Source organism: Mytilus californianus, unplaced genomic scaffold (assembly GCF_021869535.1).
Source record: "Mytilus californianus isolate M0D057914Y unplaced genomic scaffold, xbMytCali1.0.p SCAF_8, whole genome shotgun sequence".
NCBI classification, from domain to species: Eukaryota; Metazoa; Mollusca; class Bivalvia; order Mytilida; family Mytilidae; genus Mytilus; species Mytilus californianus.
The window spans coordinates 18427914-18444318 of NW_026262734.1; positions in this window are offsets into that span (position 1 = coordinate 18427914).

Here is a 16405-nt window from a genome sequence, read left to right on the forward strand (position 1 = left end):
TCTAAATCACCTGGTATAGATGGATTTACTGTTGAGTTTTATAAATTCTTTTTGGAATGATATTAAAATACCACTGGTAAGATGTTTAAATGAGGCTTTAGAATATGGAAAGTTCTCTATCACTCAAAGACAGGGACTCATTACCTGTATACCAAAGGAGGGTAAGTCAAAATTTTATCTAAAGAACTGGCGACCTATCACACTACTTGTGTAGACTATAAGATTGCTACAGCAAGTCTAGCAAATAGATTTAAAAAGGTCTTGGTAAACATAATAAGTCAAACACAAAAAGGTTTTCTTAAAGGTAGGTATATAGGCGAATGTACAAGATTTATTTATGATCTGATGGAAAAGATGGAAGAAGACGACATTCCTGGACTTTTACTTTTAGTCGATTTTGAAAAAGCTTTTGACACAGTCGAGTGGTCTTTTGTATTAGAGGCTTTGCAGTTTTATGGCTTTGACCATTCATTTATAAATTGGAATAAGGCATGCTACTGTGATGCCTCTAGTGCAGTGTTTAATAACGGTTATATCTCAGATTTTTTTTCATTGAAAAGGGGGTCCGTCAAGGGGATCCTCTGTCTCCTTTTTTATTTATTTTAGTGCTTGAATTACTAAGTGCAGCTATTAAAAATGACCCTGATGTTGCTGGTGTAACAAGTAATTACTCTGAATTTTTGTTGAGTCAATACGCTGACGATTCTTCCGTAGTCCTGGATGGTGACCAAAAGTCCCTAAATCCGTGTTTATATTTGTTTGATAAATTTTCAGAATGTGCTGGACTTAGGTGTAATGTTGACAAAACCGAAGCCGTATGGATTGGGTCAAAAAAAGGGTAGTATGGAAAAACTTTTGCCAGAAAAAAATCTTGTTTGGAACCATTCTGGTAGGTTTAAACTATTAGGTATATGGTTTGAGCTTGCTAAAGTGGATAAGACTCTATGTAATTTTACAGCCAAGATAAACAGTATCAAGTCATTGCTCAATATTTGGGCTTATAGAGAACTAACATATATTGGAAGGGTTGTAGTTATTAAAACTTTAGCACTTCCTATTTTGTTCAAGTTCTGACTGTCCTTCCTAACCCCCCAGAAGGGGTTTTGATGGAGATGCAGAATATATTTTTCAATTTTTTATGGAAAGGAAAACCTGATAAAGTGAAAAGGGCAGTGATAATTCTTGCTACTTAGTTATATACAAAAATTTGGGGGGGGGGGGGGGGGGGGACAAAATTTTACACTTAAGTCAAGAGGGATTGCTTTATTTAGCTGAAAAAGTCAATCCCTTTTGGCATGATATCCTGGTAAATTTTTCCAAGTTAAAAAAAAAGCTAAAAGCTGAAAACAATACTGAAATTCTTGCCAAGTCCATATGGCTGAACCCAAACATCAAAATGGATGGCAAGATGATTTTGAGGTTCAATTATATTGAAAATTGTATATTCTTTATTAATTATCTGATGTCAGATAATAATACATTATTCTCATATGATGAATTTTAAAAAAAGTATGATATCAATACTAATTTTGTAGAGTTTTATGGTATTTTAAGTACGATTCCAAATAGATGGAAAAGTATAATAGAAGGTAGTTCAAAACTGAATATTATTGAAAATAAGTTAATAGATAAAGTTAAAAAGGAACCAAAATCTTGTAAATTTTTCTATAAACTATTTTTGGAGGATAATAAAATGGTATTTTCATCTTCCCGTAATAAATGGGAAATAGATTTAAATATGCAGATTGGAGATTGGAATGCTATTTATTCCATGCCCTTCATTATAACCAGAAATTCTTTTTTACAAAACTTTCAATTTAAGATTGTTCATAGGATTCTACCATGTAATTCATTTTTATTGAAATGTAGATTAAAAGAAACTGAACTATGTACATTTTGTTCAGAAATTAAAGAAAATATTTTTCACATTTTTTGGGAATGTAATGTATCACAAAACTTCTGGCTATCTGTTATAGATTGGATTAAAAATTATGGCATTCTCCTGCCTTTCAGTGCATAAGAAGTCATTTTAGGTGTGTCAGAGGATTTTGTCAACAGTAAAACAGTTAATAATATTTTGTTGTTATTCAAATGTTATATATACAAATGTAGATGTAAGAACATATCCCCCACAAAATATGGTGGGATAGAATATTTAAAATATTGGATTAATATAGAAAAGTACTCTGTATGTTTCTTAACCCCTGTACAAAAAGTAAAAATGGATCAGAAATGGTATTTGTTAGAAGCAGCTTTTATTTAATTAATTAACAAAATCAATTGTAATATTCATATTTATATCTTATTATATCTTTATGAGTTTGTTGACCTTTCAAGTATTGCATAATTTTTTATAATGTGTATCTAATACTGTAGTATGTAATTTCACATGTTTCATCATGAAAAATAAAATAATTACAAAAAAAAAAAAAAAAAAAAAAAAACAGTTTACGGACTTCACTTAGAACTAGACATATTTTTGTTTTAAAAATATGGTAGAAAAATATATATATGTCGTACATGTTTAAATTCATGAAACAAATATAATGATGAGCAATTTTGCGAGAAAAGTTAGGGATATATTTTATTCCTTGAAGCTCACTGCGTTAGAAAATCCTCTTGAACATTGATAAACAGTTGTTTGTCTGTAGTTTGGATAAATAAAAGTATTGAAATTGTGTTCCTATTTTTGAAATTTTCCTTCGAGTTTGGTATATTTTACAATATACATTTAATTGTATCTGTATTTATTCTAAAAACCAAAATTGAAATTAGATTCAATTGCCATTGCTATGGAAAAATATTTTTTTGTTATGGCGCAATCACAATGCTGTCAAAAAGTATGTAGTACGTAATTGTGTGGAACACTTAACAGCATATAAATGCATAAATGTCATGTTCACCCGATTGGATCTGAAATATATTAGATAGATTATAGCTGCATATCTAGCATATTGACTATTATACTTGTTACTACGCAATATTTCCCGATGGTCTGTTGTATAGGATTACAACATCACAAATTAAATGAACATTGTCGATGGGGCTGAAAACGGCCATTATCGCCGCTTGTTCTCAGAGTTTACACATGCATATTATTTCAAGTGTGACTTTTCTAAGAAATGTCAGTGATAAAATTGAGAATGGAAATGGGGAATGTGTCAAAGAGACAACAACCCGACCATAGAGCAGACAACAGCCGAAGGCCACCAATGGGTCTTCAATGCAGCGAGAAACTCCCGCACCCGGAGTCGTCCTTCAGCTGGCCCCTAAACAAATATGTATACTAGTTCAGTGATAATGGACGTCATACTAAACTCCAAATTATACACAAGAAACTAAAATTAAGATAGCATTTGTAAGGTTTAAGTTTTAGTTTAAGGCAGTTTGAATTCACGTCCAAATGAAACTTAGTACGCAAGCTCATTATGTAGTGAACTGTTTTATATATATATGCATATAAGTAAGGTTTGAACAAGATTTTACATTTTCCTGAATATGGCTCTATTATTTGTTCTATATGTCAAAACCGTTATAAGACTTATGGGAGTTATTGCCTTTTAATGAAAAAAAATACCTTTTTTTTCTCAATTTTGCATATTATCTTGAAAACTGTAACATGTATAATAGATAGGGAAAAACTTTAAAATACCAAAATGATCAGGAAGACAAGTTCTACAAATAAGTCTAATGGTCGAAATCATTAGTCAGTTCCTTATTAGAGTAAATTATTGCCTTTTAATTACCATTGTTACCAATTTTTTGTGATTTTGCCTTAGATCTTCATTATCATAATATATATTAAGATAGAAACTTAGATAAGCAAATATGATCGGTAATATAAGATCTTCAATTACAATGGAATGGAGTTATTGTCCTTAAATGTTGATTTAAAATTGTCTGTTTACATGGTTTACTTTTACAAAAATATAATCTGAAAATTGTAGGTAAAATTTTACCAGACTTGGCTACAATCATCATTGGAGTACCGTTATCTATTTTTATGTAAAATATGTTCTCTGACCCCCGCCTGCCAACGAAGATGGCCGGCATGGCCAAACATAGAACACAGGGTAAAATGCAAATTTTGTCCATTATTTTGAAAACTGTTATAAATTGAGAAAATCTGACAAGAGCAATGTTGGAGAGTGTCCTCAGTGTAGAATATGCACTTAGACCAAGGTCAACCACACAGGCTCTTTGGAGCCTATAGTTTTTTAGAAGTTAAAGAACTGGATGTATTTTACATTCTATTTCTATGCAGATATATGATGTTACGAAGTTATGTCTGTCATATGTACATGTCCTTGACCTGATTTTCACTGTTGAGTTACTGATTAGAAATTTTTTGAGAGTTTTTTTTATTAGGTTTGTCATTAATTAAGTGTAAATAATGATTGAAAGCTGTACACATTGACTAGCAGGGTTTATCTGATTTTGGACTCATTATTATGGTTCATTGGTTAATGTTTGGCTGTTTTAATTAAATTTATGTATCATTTGCTACAAGCAATAGGATAACTATATTTGGTGAATCGCAGGATTGCAATGTGAACATGTCATATTTGTGTTTATATATTTTTATTTTAAAAGCACTTGTTACATTTTATAATGATGTTTGAAATGGCTGTTAGTAGGCTGTTAAGTCTTTTTTTGAAGATTTTTGTATTCCTTTTTGGAAACTATTTATGGGCTATATCTATTTAATTATCAAAATGTAGCACTATTTAGTTTCTGAATAGGTTGCAATTGTTCAACTGAAATAAGCTATTACTTTTTAGAGATTATTAGATTTGCATGAATTGTTTATTCCACAAAATACGGTCTAGTATATCCCTTAATTCTTAGTTTTGATTGTCATTATTGTTTTTTATTTATTCTTATTTTTATATGTTTTTTTTTAATGATTTGAATGTTGGCGATTTAGGCAAACAGGTGGAACTTGTTTGAAAGATTCCGAAACTGTAGAACAGGGGTACTTGTTAAAATCATTCAGAAGTTGTGGAAGTTGGCGAACAGGATTATGGGATTATATCTTTATCCCTTCTTAATAAGTATGTATAAAGGTTTGGTTAGCTTTGAGCTGAATGACAACATTTGTTGTGTTTTGTATAGAATATTACCATAAATGATTGGATGTGAAATACCTCATGTACCTGAACATGACATATAAGATGTCTGCATGTTGATTTATATTTATGAATGATGTTTTTGTATCAATGATAGAATTTAGTCAATATTTTGACTAGTTTGTGAAAATGAAAAACCCTGGTGAAATACTTTTTGAGTAATACAGAGAATTCGCTCGTTAGCGACGTTGGCGAACAGGGGTACTGTTCAGAATGTTGGGGACGTTGGCGACGTTGGCGAACAGGGGTCCTATTCAGAATGTTGGCGAAGTTGGCGACGTTGGCGAACAAGGGTACTGTTCAGAATGTTGGCGACGTTGGCGACAAGGTTGGCGGGTTGGCGAACATTTCCCCAATCCTGTACCAACCTGAAAAGAAATCACTGCATATACTCTAATTTTTTTTTAACAGTACATGTTATACCCCCACCACTGTTTCAATTTTTAAAGAATTTGAAAACCAGACTTTAATTATTGTCAGCTTACCCTATGTGCATGTTTGCTGATATGACATGGCTAGAACCTGTTTGAAATTATTCTGATAACAAATTGAAAGCATTTCAGAATACTATAAATGTAAACTTTAGTAGTTAATCATTCCAACATTGAAGATTATATAAAGTATCTAATCCTGCCTCGGTGTCCAGTCCACATCTTACTGTATGCCTATTTGTCAATAAAAATAAATTAGGGGCCGAAAAGGGGCCAAAAATAAGCATCTCTAAATAAAAATTCACAATTTCTGCCTCAAATGGTCAGTTTAGAAATCTTGTCACAACAATATCATCTCTAACCATATATCTAACATAATTTAGCTAATATATGAACTAGAAGTGTTAAAACAAAGGCATATTTGCAAAAGTTGTATGTATGAAGTTACCAGTCTGATGTATGAATTTACTAAAAGTTTTATAGAACTTACTGCTTACATCTGTTTTTTTTTTTGCATAACTTCAAAGCACAGTTATTATTTTCTATACAAAAAACCTTTAAAATAATAAAATCATAGCATTTACAGGTTAAATTATCTGTTTCATGACCCAAGGGTAGACATTTTTCTCTGTTTTTTGCCACTGGGACCTCAAATTTGCTAAATTATTCTGCTGTTGCTGTGAATATGGAATATTTAGTACATATTTAGGATAGAACACACTATTGTTAGTTTTATTGAGGTGTTTTTGTACTTCTAGCTTGTATTTGTTTTGCCGCGGACACAAAAAAGCAAATTCAGGTGTTACGACTTACTTTTGGGTTACCGACAGGACAAAAACACCCCAACAACAATAGTCATCAAGGATCTGTGAGTTTCAATGACTGCGAAGAGTAAATATAAGCCCTTCTAAACAATTTAAATTACAAATATGCATATATTATGAATTTATTTTGCATTCAGGGCTTTAAGTACACTATGTATACTGTAAACTGTGAATTTATGCTGAGTCATCATAATTGAGGCCCAGGATTTTCTCAATCTTCATGAAATATTTATAAAACTTTATATTTGAGTTAATTTCATTAAGATCTCTGAGATAAACCAGATTTGGTGAAATTCTATATTTTCTCTTTTTTCACCCAATATAGGTTGCACTTCTGTAAATATAGACAATGCAATTTCCCATAGGAACTCCCTTTGCGGCTAAAGCTGTGCCACTTTTACTATGAAGTTTCGTAAAAAAATATATCCTAGAACGGAAAGTTGATATGCACTACTTTTTTTATTCAAAGGTCAAAATATAGGGCTGTGCGGCATATTTTCAACATTTATATGCCCCGAACTTCTAAGAGTTTAAACTTATACTAAAACTATGTACTACCCCTACCTCCACTTTGGGTGTCCCTCAGAATTCAATTATCGTCGCTACCATCTGTTTTTATACTGGTAACATTCCCAAGTTATTTCTCTATGAGATGAAACATAGAAATCATATCTGGGAACCAGTACGTAAACAAAATTAAATATCTATGAATATTATATATCTCCCCAAAAGTGGCGTGGCTTGTGAAACAGCTGTATTTACAAAGTGCAACCTATACGCGATCTTAGATAGTTGCCACAGGGTTAAAACCTTTTTGTGAACTCAAACTTTCCATCTTACATGTATTAAGAGAAGAATAAAGATGAACAAAAATAGATATGGATATACATGATGATCATACTCTATCTAGATTGCGATAGAATGTTCGGACAAGGTTTAATACAAAAGACAAAATCTATTATTGGCTTTTGAAATAACTCAAATCCCAACCCGTATAAAAAGAACAGAGATAACTAATATGAAAAAACCCCACTTAAACGGAAAATAATACCTACTCTACCTAATATTTATCCCTTCCGCGCACTGACTATATGAGCCAAATTTGCGCTTGTAAGGATGGAGTAATCAACAGGTACAACATCTTTACAACCTCCTTAAAAAAATGAAGAAACCCAACAATACTAATATAGAAACAATGACAGACAAACGACCACTTATCCGTATAGAAATAATCAGAAATACTTTAAATGACCGATATATGCGATGTGATAAAACACCGTTTCTTTGTTTTGATTGGCACTTCCCTTTTACAAGAAACCTCTTGTTATCTTCCTGTAGAAAACTAAAGGATAACGATTATTACGATTATTACAAAAAACTTTACACAATCTTTACGACTAGTTCATGCAACATCACAGTGATAAAGTCAAATATGAGTTTAACCTTCAACCTTAGAGTTATAAAGTGACATGATAGTTTTACCTAAAACATGTAAAATATGACATTAAAATAACCAAAGACCTTTAAACATTGTTATTCGTGTAACTTAACTTTGATTTCAATGTCCGTATTTCCTTGTCATTTTTCTATATAAAAGTCAAACTGACCACCAATCTTCACTCCACTATCTGCCGTCATTTCACAGCGGATCCACATCTAACACAGGTATGTAAATTTGATTCATAAAAAATCGCTGAATAAATAGAGTATCAAATATTCATACTGTAAATTATTGATCGATCTGTAGGTTTTCTTATGTTTAAGAAATCAAAATGTTATTCAAATTATAACTGTTGAAGATAATTTTGTTAAATCAGTTTCCACTGATTTAGTGTTGAATGGTTTTAATGATACATTTTGACTATAAATTTTCATTTCATAAATTCTTCAATTAAAACAAAGGTTGCACCTACATCACGCTAACTTGACATCATGGGGTTTAAGCCGCTTTATCTTTGACACCCATAATTTTTGTTTGCCCAGAATTTTGGTGTTAAAAGCGTATCTGATCAAAGTTAATTCATAAACATGTGTTCACCAAAGTTATCATACTACGAAAAGATGATATGTGGTACAAGTCAATTAGAAAGCAAACATCGATAAATCTAAAGGTCAACATATGTCTTTAAACAAATGAACACTTTTTTACTTTTTGTAAAATATGGCATTGAAGGACATTTTGAAATGATATAATTCGCGTGTTTGAAAGACAAACTTTAAAATTTTGGTTTACGTCTGAAACGTTCTTTCCGGTCGCTTATTAGATAAATTAGATGAATACTAAATTTTGTAATTACAGTTTTGAGCCATACGTATTATTAAATGATAAGATTGTCATTACGTTGCCGAAACATGTATGCACACCATTAAAGTTGTAATACTGTATTGTACGACTTATGAAATATACCAGCTGGGGAAATAAATGCTAGGAAAGTTTTTTACTCTTTTAAAAAAGTTTCTATTCTCAGATAGCTTTGATGTTTGTGATATTATAAGTATTTTCATTTAACTACGCATAAAACACACATGACGCCCGAACATTCTGTATGTGTATGCTACTGAGGGTGCCTGTAATTTAGTGATCGTAGGTGGTTGATGTCTATAATATTTTTTTTTCATTTATTGTTTTGTACATAGATCAGACTGTGTGTTTTCTCGTTTGAATTATTCATGGGTTTTGTTCTTTGTATGGTGACCTATGGTTGCTATATGTAAACATTCATGATATTGAAAGTGTCGATTAATTTCATCTCAGAAAAGTGGCCGTGTTCACATTGGGCTAAACTCCGTGTAGTGTTATAGTGCCTAACAAGATTTTATGAGGAAGACGAAATTGACCTTAAAACGATCGCATTGAATTTTAATGTCCAAAAATAGGCAGATCGGACATATTTTGTCTATATTTACTGACTACTTTAGTTTGGGATTAATTGTAAGTATAACATTATAATGAAACTGAAAAATGTGTTTTGTTTGTTAATAATAAACATAGTCGTGCGTAAAAGGTATTTCGTCATTTCTCTTCGAAAAATGACTTGTTTAATGGAATAAAACGTCTGATTTGTAAACTTTCTCTTTTCTCTCCGGAATAGGCTATTAAAACGTAATTTATCTACTCTATATGTGGAACATTTTGTGGAAATATAAGAAGTGGCAGTTCTTACCTTTCATACCTTTAGTTTCATTGATAAAAATAATATGGACTCGTCCAGTGTCCAGTTTGAAGGTCATTTAAGTTACTGTAAATTTCATGAACGTTCTGATTTAATCAATATACATGTATGAAAAAATACAATTTGAAGGTAAACTAGACCCATTGGGGGCCTTCTGCTCTTTGGTCAGGTTGTTGTATCTTTGACACATGCCCCATTTCCATTCTCAATTTTAATAATAACATAATCCAATCAAATTGCCTAAGATTCATAACAATGACCGATCCACATCATAATAAGTAATGGGTTAAACTGGGTAGGGAGAAAATGAGAGATATTTTAAGTTCATTTTGTGCAATAACGAATAAAAATATGTTAACCAAAAGTTTTGCTATAATTTCAAAAAACATGTCGTTCTGTATAATTGGTATAGTTTTCGGATCTTTCATTTGCGTATTTAAGGCTAGAGAAAGTTTGGGCTTCAAAAGTCTACATATTTATTGACTTTATACAGAAAATTTGCCCTTTTAACACATTCATTTCTTAAAACACTGCAAACAATTTCATTCTAATTGGTTTCGTGGTATTGTCATAAAGTGCGTTCAAATGAACCGTGGTATAGCAAACATCGAATTCCCTCACAAAATTTTATCACGCACTATAGGGAAGAAACATCTATTGAATAAAACCGATTATCATAATATTATGAATTAAGTTATGTGCGAATTTATTTATCTAATACTCAAAATATAACTCTGTTAAATAGCCTTACTAACTCATTTTCCGACTAAATGCAATCATTATAAACATCATTCATTAGAAATTGTCTTTTTCTTCCCGAATAGAATGGACTGGACTCATCCAGAAACTGGGGGGGGGGGGGGGGGGGGATTATTGAATTTATGATTGTTGTTTGCTTTACGTCCAGTGGCAAATATTTCATGTATGTTTCGGACGAGAACGAATTAACTTTTAACAATAGGTAGGTCCTTCAGTATTGGGTCGACCAGAACGAAAAGAAAGAAATTAAAAATGTCACTGGAAACTAAGGCCGCCATTGAACTTTGCAACAAGCTACCTACAAATCCCTCAAAGAGTTGTGCAAGGGTCCTTAACTGCAGTGAGCATGACACTCTCTCTTCAGGAGAAAACGGATTTTACTCCCATTCTGATCGGACGCGACTGTGAATTTATACATCCCACATAGCCATTGATTTCTTTGACAATGTTTTATTCTGCCGGTCGAAAGAAGACCAAGGGATAAACATATTTCTGTACCACAATCAACCCTTGGCGTTAATAAATTAATGGCAACATGGCCATGTGCAGAACCAAGTAAAAATTAAAAAGTAAATACAAGATCAAGATTTTTTTTTTTAAATTCAATCTATGGAATTTATTTTGCCCCTTATTTTCAATGGAAACGATTTATTTTTGTAACATCCGTTCTAAAACATGTTATTTTTTAAATGCAACAAATTCTCCCCCCCCTTCAAAACTTCAAAACATCCATCACCAACATTAAGTCACAGGCATACCTAGTTATGGTCCGTCCTAAACTAGAGTACGCTTGCTCGGTTAGGAACCCTCATACCTAGTTATGGTCCGTCCTAAACTAGAGTACGCTTGCTCGGTTAGAAACCCTCATACTGCCGAACAATGCAATAAATTTGAGATTATTCCCCGCCGGACTGCTTGGTATGCCTGTTATTGTTATCATAACATCAGTAGCGTTACAGACATGCTCAATGCTATCAACTGGCATACCTTACAATAACGCAGACATAAACCCAGACTCATAATATTCTATAAAATTCTACATTGAAGCAGTACCCTCAGTATTACTTTTACCAACAGACAATAGACCCCGGCAAACACATCTATATACTTACAGACATCTACTTACATCTAAAGACTGCTACAAATATTAATTTTTCCCTTTTACAATTACACAATGGAATTTACAACCTTCAAATGTAGTACTTTCCCCTACACGCAATATCTTTAGAGAACAATTGTCACCTACTGTTCTTCACAGTATAGAGCAGTAAACCTTAGTAGTTACGTAAATAGTTTTACATGTAACTTCATATAAAAATAAGAAGTTGTGGTATGATTGCCAATGAGAAAACTCTCCACAAGAGACCAAATGAGACAGCAGTTAACAACTATATGTCACCTTACGACCTTCAACAATGAGTAAAACCCATACCGCATAGTCAGCTATAAACGGCCCCGCTTGATGGGAACACGGCCTAAATTTGGTGTCATACCTATTTGAATAAACAAAGACCTTTTCACTATTGTTGTTCGCTGCTTCAAATAACTTGTAAAATATAACATGAAAGTTGCACTAACTGAATGGGGTCTATGGGTTTTTTCAACTTAAATAATTAGAAAGGAAATACAATGGTAAAAAATAATGTTGAATGAATATAGCTAAACGTATGTAGTTATTTTTTTCAGAATGAACCCTCTACAAACTGTTATTGTAGTATTTGCCGTATGCTTTGTGGCAGTAAATGCCGCCGGATATGGTAGAGGAATGGGTGGTGGAATGGGCGGAGGTATGGGCGGAGGTATGGGTGGTGGAATGATGAGAGGTATGGGTGGAGGCATGATGGGAGGTATGCACCAAATGATGGGAGGAATGCCCGGAGGAATGATGGGTGGGATGCCTGGAGGAATGATGGGTGGGATGCCTGGAGGAATGATGGGTGGGATGCCTGGAGGAATGATGGGAGGAATGCACCCAATTATGGGTGGCATGCCCGGTGGAATGATGGGTGGCATGCCCGGTGGAATGATGGGTGGAATGGCCGGCGGAATGATGGGTGGTAGGTTTTACTTTTAGTCAAAATAAGTGAACTACATTAATCAACACTAAAGAATCAAGGACAAATATTTAACAAGAAATACATAGGATGGAAAATATCCTGAAAATACATATGTTGGTACAAGCTTAAGTATCTGAGAGGTCTGAGTGGCTCAATAATTTTCACTCCGTGCAACCGTTGTGAATTATTGTGCGTTTGCTGTAATTCTTAGCATTGTCTTCTTTGTCTTTCTTCGATATTTGACCTTTGTATCTTATCATAGCCTAAGTAAATGTGTTCTTTGCAGATTTATCATTTTATATGTATAACATTGACTATTCAAATTACATATTGATTCGTTATCCTTTCTTTGTTTACGAACAGTCAAATCACCTGAATCCGCTCGGCCGGTGATAAATATTGCTCCACATCCTTAGCAGTCTGTTCATTTCAAACTGAACTGTAGTATACAATCGTTCTTTTTTCAATATTAACTATTTCTAGAAGGCATGCACAAAATCACCGGACTTCAGAAGATATGTCAAAACTAGAGTCTCCCTAATTTTGAACGTACAACTCTTAAGGGTGAAATTATACACTAAGAAGAATTATGGAATGTAATGAATTTGTTATCACAATATTTTTCGATAATTAGTTTTATGATTTTACCAAAGTGAAGCCAAAAGTCTAAGGTTAACTTCAAGGTACAAAAAGGAATTAAGGAGAATAAAACAAACAAACAATATCCGACGAGGTCTGTTGACAGGAGGATTATCTCACCGATCATGCTACTTATTCTCTTCAACTTCGAACTTTATTTGGCTTCTTTTAAACTATATTGACTCGAGCGTCACTGACGAGTCTCGTGTCTCGTTAAAACATCTGAATCAGTTGTACATATAATAAAGTGTTTATGATATGTTTTTTTTCAATATCGCACACCGTTTCAACCCTTAACCAATATAATCCCCCGAGCAGAGCTCTTTGGATTATATTTGTGTCTCGGGTTGATACAGGTGTGATATTTAAAAGTCATATAATATTCTCTATTTATCAACTTTACAGGTATGGGAGGCATGATGGGAGGAAAAAGACGTAAGTAAAAATCAGACATAGTTAACTTATCTAATAATTGTCAAATCCAAGGTATACCCCGCATCAAAGAGGGGATTTAGATTGATGCGCATGTCCGTCCGTCCGTCATTCACAATTTAGTTTCTGGATGATAATTAGAGTTAAGTTTAACAAATGTTTTTGTTGAAATTTTAACACAATGTAATAGACTACCAAAAATCGTTTAAATTTGAATTTTTTAATGGTTTTGTCATTTACCGTTTAAGTGTTATAATGAATCTTAGATACTTTATTCAGTATTCCGAAGGGTAATGAAAACAAAGCTTAACCATACCTCCGAAACATCAAGTAATAGACTATATAAAATACAGGTCATGTTCGAGTTTGATGGTTTTGACATTTATTGCTCAAGAGTAACGCATCTTGGTTACTTTTAAAATTTGTTTTTTTTTTTAATTTCCAGTTTATATAAAGTATCACATTACCAAATCTTTCTTTTCAAGTTTGAACAAAATGTTATGGATCATAAAATACAGATCGAGTTCGATAATGATGATTTCGACATATTCAGTTCAATAGTTAATCCCCTTAGCTACCATACAATCAATGTGTTATGTGACAGGACAAACCTTTAGTATGCATTATAACATAATACAGGACATATTCAATTTAAATTCTGGTTTTGCATTTAACGTCAAAGAGTTCTTTTTGCAAGCGGAGACATGTGTGATAGTTAGATCAACCAAGTATTATACAAGAGAGTTATATAAGAGAGGCGAAAGATACCGAAAAAAAAAAGACCAACAGACAAACAACAGTCTACAAAACACAACATATTGCAAAATTACACCTATAAAAGTCAAGGAATAACAAATAAAATACATACATACAACAATGCAACTTAACTTGAGTTTATTTTGGACAAATCATGTGACTGTGTAGTCATACACCATGAATTGACGTTGTTTTTGTTGAACATTTGTATATATTATTCAATGATCCCGGTATATTTTATAACTTTATTTTTGATACAATAATAGTATTTCACTGATAGTTTAACGTTCACTTGATCTCTTCTTTAATATTACAGGTTATAGAAGAAATGCAGGTAAAGTGTATAATAATTTAAGCGTATGTAGTAAAGTACACATAAATGACTTGTATCTTTCCAGTAACTACTGGCAAACTTTTGGGTGAAACCATCTCCTGGCTTTCTTGCTTCACCCGTTACGTGATTAAAAAAAAAGAGAAACGAAAAGCATTCAATTTGGTAAATGTGTAACATTTTTCTATTGATACTAATAGGATATTTATTGTTTAAGATGCATCTGAGTTCTGTTTAATGACAGTAACACGAAGATCGGTGATAGATGGTTCGTTTATAGACAGATTACTGAGAAAAGATAAATAGAAAAATGAGAAAAAGAAAAAGAAAAAAACAAACCATAAATATTGTACCCATTTTTTTCAATACTTTATCGTGTCTTAAAAATCATCATGTAAAGAAGAAATGAACTATTCTAAATATAAATAAGAAGATGTGTTATGATTGCCAATGAGAAAACTATCCAAAAGAGTCCAAATGACTGAGATGTAAGCAACAATGGTAATCCTACGACCTTCAACAATTACAAAGACCCAGACCATATAGTCAGCTATAGAAGTATGTGATGGGGATACAAATTTTGGTGAGCACTCAACCCTCTCCTAACCTTCGAGAGTTGTGAAACAGCACAACATAAAAACAAACTGTAAAAATCAACTGGAAATAGTTTGACTCAACAGATTATCGACATGAAGCAAAACAAAAGCGCCAATCAAACAAACAAAATAACATAAATGGAGACAAAATACACATAGTACTCGCAGAGTTACTGTGAGATAGTTCAAAGCCAATCACTACTACATTGTAAAAATAAAATTATGTTCTCTCCTAAGTATCAATTCGTACGCATCCAATAAATTAAGTGTAGAGTCTTTATTCTTTAGCAAGCATTGAATATAGTATCTAATGGCTAAAATACATAACATTTGTCGTGAAATTCCTACAAATACTGACATTCGTTGCCATAAATTACACGATTATAAAATCAAGCAGTCAATAAAAAAATGACTTGAACTTTATTCTTTAAGAACATCTGATACTGGAAATCAACTTTAAAATTGATTATTTGAGATAGTAACTTTACCTTATATCAACATTTTTATGACAATTGTGTATGTAAATTTTGTGTCCCCTTTAATTCCAGATTACAACCAAGGATACGACTACTAGTTACTGGATATGTCAGGAGTTTCAATAAATAACTTTCAGAAAGACTAACTGTACATATTTTTATCTCTTCTACACATATTATAGCTCATCTTTTATCAGTTTACTCATTGACCTTACGCCTCGTAGTGAGTGGGTGACAAGTAAAAGTGAAATGATTTACTATGTTAAATTTCCAAAATGTTCTCCTCTCCGTTTTCTCATGTATACTCTTTGTATAAAAGAAACAAAACAAAACAAAAATCAATCGCTCATGTCTTAACCCATCCCATGTTCATATGTCTGTCCCAAGTTATGAACTTTGTCAATGGTTGTCTTTAACTCCATCTGGATATGTTTCGTATAGTCTATTTGAAATTAGGTGTTGATAGCAGATCTTTTATAGTGTCTTTAAATTTATTCAAAACATTTCTAGTCCCTGTACGATTTAGAGCTAAACATAATAACTAATACATTGATACAGGTATACCGAGGAACACCTATACCGAATGTATGTCGTGTATATGTGTGAAGATCCAGAAAAGCTTACCTATTTATAATTTATAGTGGACATATATTGTATTTGTTAAGGGTGATGGAACATTATTTCAAATGGGGAAACACTCTAAAATGAAAAATAACTGCAATGATTCCATCGCCTATTACACATACATTGTTAACTATACTATTACAAAAATGGAAGGTACCACGAAGGAAATACAAAACCA